Source organism: Zonotrichia albicollis, chromosome 9 (genome assembly GCF_047830755.1).
Source record: "Zonotrichia albicollis isolate bZonAlb1 chromosome 9, bZonAlb1.hap1, whole genome shotgun sequence".
Taxonomy (NCBI): domain Eukaryota; kingdom Metazoa; phylum Chordata; class Aves; order Passeriformes; family Passerellidae; genus Zonotrichia; species Zonotrichia albicollis.
In genome coordinates this window covers 24,412,479-24,425,838 of record NC_133827.1, presented here as the reverse complement: position 1 = coordinate 24,425,838, position 13,360 = coordinate 24,412,479, and the positions used below count along the sequence as shown (strand labels likewise).

The 13,360-nt window shown below is 39.6% G+C and overlaps 1 long non-coding RNA gene across 1 annotated transcript in view; it reads right to left on the bottom strand.

Annotated features, from left to right (window-relative positions):
• LOC141730062 (uncharacterized) overlaps window positions 1–12,483 on the bottom strand; it is an 85,331-nt gene extending 72,848 nt beyond the window's left edge. Inside the window, exons 1-2 of the long non-coding RNA XR_012581522.1 lie at window positions 11,212–12,483; window positions 11,053–11,114 (exon numbers count right to left, since the gene is read on the bottom strand). This is a non-coding gene — a long non-coding RNA (uncharacterized LOC141730062). The remainder of the gene's footprint in view (window positions 1–11,052; window positions 11,115–11,211) is intronic.
• Between the last annotated feature and the right edge of the window lie 877 nt (window positions 12,484–13,360).

The window sequence follows — 13,360 nt, the reverse complement described above, 5'->3', positions numbered from 1 at the left end:
AAGCAACCATTTACTTAGTCTTCAATGAACTTAAAGGGAAGAACAGGTTATTCTATTGGTTTGGGGCTCCAAAAAGGTCAAGTCCTGATCTTTAAATCCCTGGTCTAGCAGGTCACAATGTCTCTTGACTACATTGAAACTGCTTACACAAATCAGATTAAGCGGAATGTTCATGGCAGGTGACACTCCTGATGACATGCTGAAAAGTCCAGAGAATCACCATTACAGGAGTGCTTTGTATACACAATATGTCACTTTTTTTTAGAAACCATTCAAATTCTTGGTAGTGAAAGCATAATAGAGTGGGGATGCTCATAGGGCCTATAGAATGATAAGCATAAAGCACGAGTCAGACTTTTAGCAATGATGATTTCTTTTGCTAAATGTTTGAATTACAATTCCAGCTTCATGCTCAGTGAAAATTTTGCACTAACTACAGAGGCCCAGTTTATAGGTTCTCAAAGGAAATTAAAGGCAGAATGAATCCTTTCCTGTCCAGAGATCCTGGACTATAGCTGCTATATTTGAAGAATGCAAGCAAGAAAGGTGTATGGTTTACAAACTGCATAAATTCCAGCTCCTTAAAAGACACCACTTACTGGACTGGGCCAGTACCAGGTTTCAGTACCACAAGGTTTGTAACCCTGAAGTGATAAGGAGAATACACAATGCCACACACTCACTGATCCCCCACTGTCCCTTTCATGTGCTGAGGAACAATGAACTCCAACCCCTGGCATTTCAGCAATGCTTCTCCACAGGCCCTTTAGAGAAACAAGAACTCCTCACACCTCCTACCACTGAGATAATAGCTCTTGGTTTACTTCCATGTTTCAATTGCTCTCTGAATCAGGAATACCATTTATTATATCAAGCAAGTCTCAGAAACCAGAACAGCTCAGTCAGACAGTTTAAATGGTGCCTCAGTTTTGTGTTTTGCTGTTCTTTGTAAGGGCTGGCCCTGTACAAGCCCTCACTCAGAGGCCTGGGCCTAGGCTGGAGGTTTGAGCTGAATCTTTCTACCAGCAGCTGGTGGGTATTTATTGCTTTTAGAAAGATTTACCATATGAGAGTGCAGAGAAAAAAGAAACCTCATCCAGAACAATGACAACAAAAGAACCCCAAATGTGTCCATGATCAGAAAATCCTCAACCTTCAGACTTCTTGTAGCCGGCTAGACTGCTGGAAAAGGCCACTCTGTCCCTCCCTCAGGCACCCTGCACTGGCCACTATGCCTGACAGGGCCCAGGGCTAGGATGCTCTGTCTGACCCAGCTAGGGATGGAAACACACAGTGAGTTAGCAAGATTTTACAGCTGAAGAGTAAAAATTAAAGCACATGGGAGAGAACCTCAACTGGATGGAAAATGATGCTGCAGTGCTTTACACCACTCAGGTCTCACTCTCACAAATTAGTGGCCTTTAATCAGTTCATTGAAATGGCTCAATTTAAAAGTAGGGTTCATCAGTAGAAAAGAGCAGCTTTGGAAACAATGAGCACTTTTTTCTAGTCAATATTCTAGCTCTTCTATCAGCTCTGACAATGAATCAGTATTACATTGCTTTGGTTTTAAAACCCCTCAAACAACCTGATATACAATTCTTAAATATGTTGGAATGTAATAAGGATGGAATTCTTCAGCAGTTCAGTATCCCACAGTTCTACAGTATTTATTTCTTACTATCAATAGACTCATTTTAACAACATGGGTAACCACTGTTTTAATGTTTATTCTTCTATCTATATATATACACAATGATCTCAGGGGTAAATATATTTAAAATTAATATTGCATCAATACATTTCCTCATCTGCTATTTTTAAGGATGAATGAATGAAGTGGGGGATGGTTCTGTAAAAGTAGGATATCTGGGGAATATATTCTCCCATAACCTCTTTGACTTGGAATTTAATACACAGATGTAAACACACCTGGTTTGTGCTGGGAATAAAACCAGGGCCATCTCACAAGGAAGGCAAGGGGCCAGGGCCAATAAAGGTCTGCACTGCCTACAATTTAGGCATTGCAGTCTGTACTTAAGGAAGTTGGCTCCAAAGTGAAATCCAAAACCATGAGACATTTTTAGGCTTTCTACACATTTGGTAAAGCACCTAAATCTCCCAATGCTGGTGCTGGTTAGAGGTCTTCAGTATGAAACACTGAGCACAGACATACCTCTGGAATCTAGATCATGATATCACAACTATTTCCCATTTTTCTCCAAGAACTGTCTAATGTAAAATACAGAAATCACTCCTGCCATCAGGGCTTGCCAGCAAGGACTTGCTGCTTTCACTTGGGTACTTTAAACTCAAAGAAGTCCCTGCTGGTTGTTCCCCTTTTAAATATTGCATTGCTTGTTGCACAGTGACCCAGATTCAACAAGATAGAAGCAGAATTGTTTTGGATGCCAAAAGTGCTTTAAAAGAATGCCCTACTTGGACCCAAATAGCTGTTAACTCTACGTCAGGGCTCTCCCCTGAGAGGTAACAGTGGGGATTTAAATGTCTCCAGCCTGAGGGCAGCAGTGAACTGTACTGCTCAGCTTCTTGGGCAATCCATTTTAGCTACCACAGGATGCTTAAAAGAAGGCTAATGCTTTTCCTTCAATTTAAAGACACTACAACTGCTGGGTGAGATGTGTTTCTGTCAGTGCCTCTGCTGACCTCAGAACCTCCAGTCAAATCAGACCTTTCACTAGAGGGAGGGTGGAGTTCAAGCAGGAGACAGGCATTTGGTCTGAGGCAGATTTGGGCATATGAACATGGACATCTGCTCATTTTCATATAAAATGAGGCACAGGGGAGAGCTCTCTTCTGAAGTGATGCTTGGGCTTCCACATTTGGTCTTGGACACCTGAAGCCTGAATAAAAGCCATGGATTAAACACAGTGGAAGCAAGTGAAGTGGGGTGTGGTCTGGTTATCATTTCCCCTCTCCTTTCTAATATTCAGTTCTTGCCATATTAATAATCATTTACACCAAAACAAAATTTCCTCCTCTGCAGCTGTTTGCAGGCAGAGACTATTGTCAGTATCTCCGTCAAGATCTCACCTCTTAGAATTCTGCTTCTTCATCTCTCTGAATTTGATTAGGGATTTTCTTGTTTGAGAAAAAATTCAGTTGTCAACCTTCCCAATCAGCTGCTCTCTTTTATGCTCATCATCCATTCTTATTTAACAATATGTGTGATCTTAATATGTACAAATGTGAGAATGTGAGGTCCTTCACATTTTAAAGATTCAGTGTAGACCTATGCAAGCAAAAAAACCCCAAAACCAAACAAACAAACATCTCAAAAAAAAAAAACAACAAAACAAACAAACAAACAAACAAAAAAACGAAACCCACCATCACAATATATCTACCTACTTCTCATTCCATCAGTAGCTAGGATAGAATATTGCCTAGCTAAGAACACAGAACAGATGCAGGACCAACATTATTGATCTGATGTATTTGATTATAGGATTGTGACCCAAAAGTTGCTCATTCTTCTGATAATCTGATAGGATTGCTCTGTTTGTCTAATTGTTTCACTGAAATATATGGTTTTACAAAGTAAATTGGAATGAGAACATAAATGATGGACCCATAAGATTTTTTTATTTATAGAATCAAAAAGAGCTATAATATGAAACCATGAATCAAAATATGTTAATGTAAAATATGAAACCTAAAATTATTTAGGATTTTGGTCTCTATATTATAAGATGATAAATACTGGGCACCTTGATAACCACAGCTTTCCCAGGTAGCAAGATTCAAAAAACCTAAATTACAATACTCCCCTCCAAGAATGTTTTGATCCATTTTTCCATGACAATGACTGTAATTCTGATCTGACAGATCTGTTCAGATCTTAATACTGCACTGGAAAATTTGGTAAAAAAATATCCTCAAGCAGCTATAAAATGTATTGGTTTTAATGCTCTATCAAGTAATGGATGAGTTTGTTATCTTTCAAATTAATACTGCCAACAATATAAATACAAGTTTTTGCAAAACACATAAACAATGACAGCTTATGATGAAAAATATTCAGGAAATTCAAAGACCAGGACCAGACATAACAGAACTGCCCTGATCAGATGTAGATGGGATCTGCCAGTTGAACACCAGGTACTTATGACTATGATATATAGAGAAAACTTCAGTGAATTGCACACCTCAGATTCAGGGTTGTGAATGTTTCCATTCCAATTGTTGTATCTTGTGGCGGCCTTAGGTTCCTAATACAGACATGTCCTTAGTCAAAGGCAGAGATGAACACGCCTGTTCTAATGGACAGCTTTGCCACCGCTGAAATTCCTGCATTCAGGGAAATAGTCTTGAGACACTGAATGCTCACAGACATTGAATGCTCACCATCTCCCCAGTCCACACCACTCTGCATTTCCTCACCTTTACAAAGGTAACAATATCTAACATGGAGCAGTTTGGGGACACAGCTCACACAGAGTACCTGGCTCTTGAGGGTTTTATTTGCCAGCTGGCTACTTCAACATGGACATCAGTGAGACAATTTAATCAAGTCATTTTTTAGGGGTTTCCATGAAGGTGCTTTGCAATACTGTGATACTGCATTATTACCTCCATGGTGTGTGATAAAAGGACATAGCAAATAATCTGCAATGGAATACATCCTATGTTTTTAAACACAGCAGCCTGTGGTTGCCATAGTTACTAAACATACTGTAAACATTGTTATTTGCAATATGTTGCCCTTTAAGAGAAACAGAGCAATATATGTAGCACAGCTACACAGAAGTCCCACTGAATATTTGCAGTTGGAATTGATAACTTTTGTTGGCAACTTGCCCTTCCACAGGAAGGGATGGTGTTCCCTGCTGTGGAAGCAGTGCTCAAACACTCCAGGAGACAGAGGCAAGCATGCCCACAGTGGCAAATGGGATCATGATATCAACTAAGTAGGGAGTGTTGAAAAAAACTATCAAGGCAGGACTAAATTGGTAAAGCAGCATTACATAAGTAAATTCATCAGACTGGTATAAAGCTCTTAAATGTTCCCTGTGCTTTCTCTTTGAAGATCTGTGCATCTCCCTGTATTAGAGATATCTGTGCATTAGTTATTACCACCCAAAGTGTCTTGGCATCTGATTAAACAGATGAGCAATTCTATTCCTCACTCTTACAAATATCAACTGAAGGCTGCTCTAGGAGTGTGGTAAATGTGGAAGGCACATTCCCAACTGAAGACTGCACACAGATTGCAGCAGCATTTTAAACTTGCAGCCCTCATTGTATGAAAGTTTCATTTTATGGTACCTAAAGACAGCTTTGTCAGGGTTCTTTCTCATTCTTTCAAAATCCTGATTCGCATCTCTCAACCAGGCAGAGCCCACATGATTCTTGACTAGTTCCACCACATTACATTTTTCCTTCTAAATGATCATGCAAGGGGATGTGGTCAGCCTTTGAAATATTTTTGCCTGATGATACAAGCCACAATTGGACTATCTCACTTAAGCTGTGGGAAACCATAGGAGTTCACAGGCAGATAGAAAGAAGACAAAATTTCAGTTCATTTGCAAGCCACAGTTAGAAATCAATGTCTCAATAGATAAAAACACTAAATACCACAAATCTAATTTTAGTGAAATTTCCTGGGCAGCACTGCTCATTCCTATTCACCTCTTTACTGATGCAATGGTTACAGCATGAGCTTACCCCTTACAAGGAACAGGATGATCCCCACACAAGAGATATTCTAAACAGCCCAGCTATGATAAATGATTCAGAGCATGATCCTGAACAGAAATTAAAGAACAGCTAAAAAGCAAAAACGATAGAGAGTTTCAAGTGGTTTCATCCCCCTTAAATTTGCTTTTTGACAAAAAGCCATCATTCAGAATAGAATCATCCTTGACAGTCCTTCTAACACTTAAAGGGTGCTTTATAAGATGGGGACAGACTTATGTTCATAAGAAATGTTGTGATTATGAAGGGCAATGATTTTAAAATAAAAGAGGGTAGATTCAGGTGGAAGAAGATTTTTACAATGATGGCAGTGAGCTCTGGCACAGGTGGTCCAGAGGGGCAACAGATGCTCCATCCTCAGCTCAATCAAGGCCAGGCTGGACAGGGTCCTGAGCAAGCTGATCTAATGGAGAATAGAGGGGGGTTACAGCAAATGGCCCCTTCCAACCCAAGCCATTCTATGATTAAGATATTTTCTGGAAGTATATTTTATTTGAAATCCAATTTATAACTACTCAGATATACTGCTCACTTTTGGCCTTGTGGAACCTGTGAAAAAAGCACCTTGGGCAAAGCTGACATATTTCAGACTCCCAGTAAAGACAGCCTGCTCCAGGGCCCTCAGCCAAGGAAATACAGAGAAGCCAGGGTTATACCGCCAAGATGTGTCTAAGGCAATATTTCTTGTCAAAGGCCTTGGTGCATCAGGGCCAATGCTTATTATGTGGCATCAGACCAATCCACTAAGACTAAAAATCAGAGAAGCATTTGTCTTCTGGGGGAGTATACTGCTGAAACTATCTTTGATGGGGGAAAAAAAAAAAATCAGAGAAAAAAATCTGTGTTTTTCTTCCCTTAAGTTTTTTTAGGTACAGCTTTCTAAATGAATGGGAACTATACAGAGTTATCTGTCCTAAAAGGAAAAGAACAGACATACAGAATTATTTTCAGAAGTACATGCTCTGTTCCATTTTGACTCATGTATTTCTTTGTCTGTTATGTTTCTAACTTGATGCCAGAATGAGTTCCTGAAATCAGCAAAGTCCCCTGTTGTACAAGGGTTGTGTAGGTGCAACAGGGTCAGGGACTTCTGATGGAGCTCACTTGATACTGCTGCTACACAAGGACACCAAAATGAGCACAGCATGGTTTTACACATCATTACTGTCACTCTGATGCTGCTCAGGGCAGTTTTCCTTTTAGAGAGGAAATTTTGGCTCTATGACCAATGAAATACAGAAATACAGACAACACTCAGAAAAAGTTTGACACTTTTCAATAGAAAAAGAAAAGCACCTTTTTGCTAGATAGCAGTAAACTTTTCTATTTTAACCCAATTTTTATACCATGATTTTAACTAGTATTTAATCAACCCTACTCATAAATAAATACTTATCTTTTGAAGAAGGAAAAGTAAAGAGCACAGATATGTCATTATATCTATAATTTTGACTACACAATCTAAACCAAGCCCAGACCAGACCAACTCAATCCTGGCACAGATGAAATTAAACTATTATTTGTGTAAAAGGCAAGAGTTTCAAAGCTGAAATCCAGTGTCATGAGAGCATAATTGCTGTCCCCTGGCATTTGAAGTTATACTATTCATTGAAACAATTTAAGGAATTGTTTCAATGAAGCACAAACTTAACATCTCAAAGAGCTGAGGCTAAAGAACCACTATATTACACAGGAATAAAGATATTAACTCTGGTGTCTAGGCCAAACTGCAATATCTATGCTATCTCCTCTCTCTGTAAAAATATCCCAGAATTTTCAGGTGGAAAATATTATTGAGTTATACTGCTAAGGATAGATCCTCCCTGTTGATATCAGTTTTCTGATACGTAAATGAAAGGAGTGCCTACCAGGGGATTCAGACAGATGTTGAATAAAGCCCACTGTAATTCACATTATGTACCATAAACTTTATAAGTCAAAAAGTACTTTTTGATTAGGTATGAGAAATTAAATAGCAGCCAAAGAAACCTCTGAAGCATAACAACATATTTCTTTTGGGTTGTTTTCTGTATCCAAGTGAAAAAGAAGTGAAACAACCATGAATAAACAAATAAACTAGTAATGCAAACAGTCTCCTGAAGCTAAACTGCTTTCTGAAGTTTATATTACCTGAGATTTCCAAGCATAAACTACATCAGATTTATTTGGCAATAATCCAACCACAAGGGAAGGGAACAGGGAAGAAATAATGTTTTAAATCTTCAAACAATAAGATTAAGTATTCAAGTTAAAAACATTTCTTGCACTGGATTTGAAGTATAAATAACCAGAATCAGTAGCAACTACCAATATAATTTTGTGAAAAGTTCTAATGAAGAGTTTGGTCGAGCATAATGCTTTCAAGTTAACCACACACATTTTTCAAATTATGAGCTCTTCATAATTTTTTTATTATTATTTGACTAGTCAGCCTAAAATATGTCAAAATCTGTCTTCGTTTCTGACAGTGCCGAGCTAATTTAACTCTAGACAGACTTACACTAATTTAACCCAGTGCCTGACAGGGTTCTGTACATGGAACATGAAAGGAAGAGGGTTCAAGTGGGAATAGAGTCAATTTCGGTCACCAGCTCCTGAGGAAAGGGAATAATAGAAGCTGAAAGATCAATTAAATTATTTCTTGAATGACTGTTTAAAAATATTTCACCCCTAGAGAAGAGCAGCTTCAAAAATTGGTGTGGGATATGGAGCTTTTTGTTGCTTGATTATTGGTTAGAATCCCAAGCAGGCCAATAGTGAATTGCAGTCACCTGCACTCAGCTCTGCAAAACTGTGAAATGAGCAGGTGGTCTGGGCAGCTCCTACAAGACACCTCCATTCCCCAAAACACATGAGAGGTGATGGATGTACTGTCATCCTCCAGGTAGGAGGACTGAGGAACTGTGGAAACTGAATAGAAACTGCTCCATCAGAGCACATTAAACCACAGTGTGGGAATAATGCCATTTAGATCCACAAGTTTTAGTCTCTAATTCTGCCAGTATGGCACTTTCTCAAAACCTATTTAGGGTGCAAATCTCCAAAGAAATTATAAAAGCATCAAAATCTCTAAAAGATCCAATTAATGATGCTTTTATTTTGCATATATGATGTAGCACAGTCAATCTCTTGCTTCCCTAACACATTTTCAGCTATTTGTCTCATAAACCAGGATGCTTTGAAGGCAAGAACTCCTGCACAGAGAATCTCTTAATCTGCCAGGAGTTTTGTGTGTCAGTGTGTTACAGTGAAGAAACAAGGTTCTTCTCATGCAATAGTCTAATGTCAGTCATTTGAAATAGGGTTATGTCCCTTGGCATTTATTAATTACACTGAAAATTCCCTTGACTATTTGAACACACTACAATCACTGTTTCTTATGACATTCAGATAATTGAGGCAGCACTGCATTTTATATTGGAAAAAATTAGATTTTTTTTTTTCACTACCTAAAAACTGCTTCTCTCTTGCAAAATAGTTACCTTAGGCCATATTATACTGTTTCAGGACAGAATTAATCTAAGATTTTGATAAATAGACTATCAGACAAAGAACCATGGAACTAGGGAAAGTTAGAGTAAACCCTCAGGAAAAATGTCTTGCCTAGGATGCCAGTACAGCGCTGCAATAAGTTATTTGGGGTAGCTGAGGAATCTCCAAACTTAGCAGCCTTCCAGACTCAGGTAGGCAAAGCAATATCTGACCTCATCTAGTGCTGGAGACTGTCTTGCCTTGAGGGGGAAGCTGGACCCCACGAGCACTGCAAAGGTCTCTTATGGATTATATTTCTGTCATCTTTCCTTCACTGAGCTGTTGCTGTGATTGTTTGGATTCAATTAGGGCACAGAGGCTGCAATTCAAGGAATCACCTAAAAGCAGGCAAGGGGACATGGCCATTAACAGAATGGATTAAAACACTTGTTTAAGGAATCTCAAGAGACAGGGCCCCTGTACACAGACAGTAATGGTTTTGCTATCACCTGAGGAGAAAAAAACAACTCAAAAAGCAAAAACCAAACACCTGAAAGTGGAGACCAAATATTGAAATAGAAAACTACAACCTAAAATAGAGTGAATAATGGATTAAAGGTTATAATGATCTGGAGAAAAGCACTAAATAAGGGGCTGAGGAATTAAGACACACAGACAATGGATATGGGATGGGATACCAGCTCTGTACACAATTAAACTACAAATATTATGAGGAAAGGGAGACAGAGAAACATGAGAGGATATAGAAGTAGACTCCAGCAGCAACATTTATCCTCACTAGAGGCAAAAGTAAATTCTAGAAAAGTTGATAAAGGATGTTTGAACTGCATCAGTAAGTTCAGGAGAGTTTTTTCCATTGGTAGCAGTGTCCTGCCCAAGTTTAAGGTTAATTCAGATGTTTGCACAAGTCTGCTGTATAAATAAACAGAAACAACAAAAAACACCCCAAGATAATGGAAAAAACACCAAAGCCAAACAAAGCCTCTGGGAGTTGTAAACAGCAAGTGAACTGAAGCTGTCATTTACTTCTTGACTGAACATTAAATAAAGCACAAAAGAAAAGACAAAAGGGGGCATGCTGTCTCATTTATGATTAAAATAACCCATTTTCCCTTTCTATCAGAAATGCTCTATGGGGACAATTCTTGTGTGCCACTTTCCTGCCCATTGGTGGTTGCGTCCCATTTGGGAGACAGCATCAGGTGCAAACAGCTTCGCTCTTCTCAACTCTGTTACTCTCAGCTGTAAAGGCAATGCCCAATTTTTGCCTACAGGAGCTTAACTGTGAGGCTGCTCAGAAGGTTCTGCTTGCTTGTCCTGAGGGAGGCCTTGTTCTGGCCATACGTCACTGCTACATTTCAGCCCCCATGCAGAATCACAGACAGAATCATGAGGTTGGAAGAGACATTCAAGATCATTGAGCCCAACCCATGCTCCAACACCTCAACAAGACCATGGCACTGAGTGCCACATCCAGTCATTTTTGGACACATCCAGGAATGATGACTCCACCACCGCCCCAGGTAGACAATTCCAGTACTTTATCACTCTTTCCATAAAAAAACTTTTTTCCTAATATCTAACCTGTATTTCCCTGGGCACAGCTTAAGACTGTGTCCTCTTGTTCTGGCAGTGCTGCCTGCAGAAAAAGACCAACCCCACCTGACTGCAACCACCATTCAGGTAGCTGTAGAGATTGATATGGTCACTTCTGAGCCTCCTTTTCTCCAGGCTGAAAATCCCCAGCTCCCTCAGTTGCTCCTCACAGGGTTTGTGGTCCCAGCCCCTCACCAGCCTCATTGCCTCCTCCTTTTCCAAGCTATTTTCCATTTTTCTTACCTGAAAACGTGTGGCAGCAGCTCTTTGGCCACAGAGAGCAAGGCACATCATCCTGAGGCAGGCTGTGACAAGATCAGAGAAAAGAAGGAGAAACAATTCTTATCTTCACTTGCTGCACCTGTTGTGCACAGGTGGCATGTGTTATGGAGATTGGCTTACCAAAAGGTGGTTTCTTGATTGGCCAATGGTGATGGTGCTTGGATTGAAGGACAAATTGGATCCACCTGTATCCAACTGGGTCCACCTGTATCATGACAATCTGTAAGGGTGATGGGTTTCTTAATAAGTATAGTATAACAATAAATATAAGAATAAAGTGATTGATCAGCCTTCTGAGAAGCATGGAGTCAATGCTACTTATTATTACCTGGCTGGGGGCCTGCAGTGAAAAATAAAGATATTGAACAGAGCTGGCCCCAGCACAGAGCCCTGAGGGACACCACTGGTGACTGGCCCCAGCTGGATGCAGCACCATTCACCACCATCCTTTGGGCCCGGCCATGCAGCCAGTTCTGAGCCCAGCAAAGAGGGCTCCTGCCCTTTCACTGCAAAAAAATCTTTCTTTTATTGAAAGAAACTTAACTCTGATTTCTGTGAACCAAGTCCAGATTTACAGCTTCACATTTGTAGCTAGGAAGCAAAGCCTTGGTTCTCTTTCAAGGCTTCTGTGCAGTCCATACTGGAAGCTGTACAGTGCATTGTTTCCAAGTTCTCTTCTTTACATGCCAGTCACAAAACAACCCTGTTCAATCTTTTGAGGATGACACACAGAGAACAAAATATAAAGAACAGAGAATTCTATCAGGATAAAGAGTCATAAAATGACTGCTGTTCTCAGTCTTGCAAAATAGACTTCAGCCAGGTGGCTTCAGATGTTTATGTTTTAGTCAATAGAAAACTGTTCACTGTATACGGTTAAGTGTTACCAAGTTACCAGGCATGGCTCAGAGAACACAGCAATGATGTTCTTGTGTTGGACTCCTCCCCATCATTGTCCCAAGCTCCCTGGATGCATGCCCACTGGTTTTTGTTCCTCTGTTCTACAGGCATAATACTGAAGATTAAAAAAAACCAACAACAAAAACAGAAAAGCTGCTAAAATAATTACTGGTCCACTGAAACTACCCAAGGATCATTTTTGGATGGAAATATATAGACATTCCAAGTCCCAAGCCTGCTCTGACCCTTGCTTGATTGAAAGTAACATCTGTTTTCCAGGCTTCCAGCTGTGCTTGGCCAGCCAGAAGTAGCCAATTGCAGACATGTGTGACATTTCCTCAGCACATTAGGTTGACATCAATGACATGCACCTTATTAGAACAATGAACAGCAAAACTTCTCAACACCTTTTAAGTCTCAAATAACTCCATCCCAGGAAATTCAAAATGTTTTTTTCTTTCTTTCATTTTGTCCCACTCTCTTTGGAGATGTTCTGATTTCCTAAAAAAAAAAAAAAAATCCATTGAGAGCTGTAGATGCAGAGACTGATATTCAAAAAAGCTGGCATAAGTTGACTTGTACACACCAAAAGAAGAAAGGAAACCCCACATGCATGGGTTTAGTGGGAACAATGAAGAATCAAACCACTGCAACCTGATAATGTTTTATTTTTCCTTTCATAAACTGAGAAAGTATAACAGGAAGGCAGGAGTCCACAAGAGAGAGTGTTCATTCTGTAGCTGCAGAGAACTAAATGAAAAAAAAGGGCAGGTTAGTATTTCAAATCTGCACTTCTGTTAAATTTGAAATTACATCAGGAAAATAAAGATTGAAATGTCAATACAATACAGATAGTTCTGAGGCCCTTAATAATAAGTAATTTTAAGATCAATACACTACTTTGTTTAACAGACTGCTGAAACAGAAGTGTCTGAATTAAAAAAAATGTGTAAACAGCAGCCTTTTCAGGAGAAGCCATTTGATAGCCCCACCCGAGATGTGAGATACTATCAGGCAAGTCACAGAATGTGTGGTGACAGTAATTTAATTCAGTAGTGAAAGAAAAATAGATGTATGAAAACTTTAACATTAATGCCAGATGAGACCCGGTTCACCTTCCTCTGCGTCTTCATAGCTGCAGCCCTTGAGAAGGCAGCAGGAGGCGGCAGCCCAGATCCTGGGGTACCCAATACTGGTAGCCTGGATACTCCTCCTCCTCCTCCTGGATACTCAGATTCATGTCCAATAAAACAGTTCTGATTATCTTACCTTGGAGTCAGTAGTGTCTAAAATTCACTGTGAGACACAAAGCCCAATTTAGTTCTGCAACAGTAATTACTCTGCTCTTTATCCTGGAATACCAATTTCT